Below are 1,186 nucleotides of genomic sequence, written 5' to 3' on the forward strand. Positions count from 1 at the left end.
CTTCCTCCTTGGAGGCAGGAGACACTCTTTCTGTTCACTTGCTAGGAGATGATCTACTGACAAGACACAGGGCACTATGCTGATAAACCCCACGCCCTGGGAACTATAGGAGCCACATGGAGACCACTGCCAGCTTTGAGATGCTTCTACCACCACTGGATCCACAAGACTTCGCACCCACTGGCCTGTGATCTTCTGCACTCGGCGTCATTGCATGTGTTTCGTGAGTCTAAAGAGGACTTTATAGATTGGTATCAGAGAGATGGGCTAATATCGGACTTATGGACTTAATCTAGTCTGGGATGTTTTCTCAATATTCAACTGCCCTTGTATATAAAACTTCTTTCTTGTACACATATGAGTGTATCTATGAATTTGTTTCTCTAGTCTACCTGGACTAGCACACTCAGAAACCCACAGGGGCAGATCGACTCTTCCCCCAGGGTCACTCTGAGTCCACTGGGGGGCACTGGGTGTTTTTGCCAGCTCATTTGAGGATCTCCCAATCCATCCCACGGCTCCCTGCTCAGCTTAACATTGCCAGGGATCATGGGAGAGCACTCCTCCACAGATATCAGCGCTTGCCGGGGGCCACCTGGCTCTGTCTCATGGAAACCCCACAGCAGAGTGGCTCCCCCTACAGCCCAGGACATCTCAGCCAGCCAGTCCACTAGCTGTACTCCTACTGCAAGCGTACACCCCCCCTGAACCCGTGTGGGGGGAGGCCAAATGCACAGGCATTCCCCCCTCCCCCTGAAGACAGTCAGTCACCAGACCAAGGGGTGGGCCTGCTCCCTGCTGCTGGGGAGATGAGCTAAGTAAGACTTGGGACCATTAGCTTAGTTCCTGTAGGAGGAGTTTTCACCCTACTGATAATGGTTCCTATGGAGACCCGGAGACCACCCTCATTACTGTGTAACCTCTAGTGCAACCCCTTCCTGTGACGTATTGTCTTTACCTGTAATTAGGGGCTTCCACACCCCCAAAGATAAATAGGCATGAGTCAGCAATAGAGACACTCTCACCCCCGTTGGGTCCGGTCGGAACTAGGCAGCCCCCGTCTGGACTAAGCTGAAGCAGGTTCGAGCCCTGCACGTGCTTCCCTGCACGTCCCAGAGGTCAGCAGCAGTCGGCCAGAGAAGATAACCGGTGAAACCTGTTGTTCCGGGTTCAAAGAAAGCCTCCA

General features: G+C 52.9%; 1 long non-coding RNA gene across 1 annotated transcript in view; it reads left to right on the plus strand.

Annotated features, from left to right (window-relative positions):
* LOC123522460 overlaps positions 1-167 on the plus strand; it is a 2,116-nt gene extending 1,949 nt beyond the window's left edge. Inside the window, exon 3 of the long non-coding RNA XR_006680730.1 lies at positions 46-167. This is a non-coding gene — a long non-coding RNA (uncharacterized LOC123522460). The remainder of the gene's footprint in view (positions 1-45) is intronic.
* Positions 168-1,186: the final 1,019 nt, after the last annotated feature.

Source organism: Echinops telfairi, unplaced genomic scaffold, assembly GCF_000313985.2.
Source record: "Echinops telfairi isolate 266 unplaced genomic scaffold, ASM31398v2 ScPeMD7_7412;HRSCAF=8450, whole genome shotgun sequence".
In the NCBI taxonomy this organism is placed as follows: domain Eukaryota; kingdom Metazoa; phylum Chordata; class Mammalia; order Afrosoricida; family Tenrecidae; genus Echinops; species Echinops telfairi.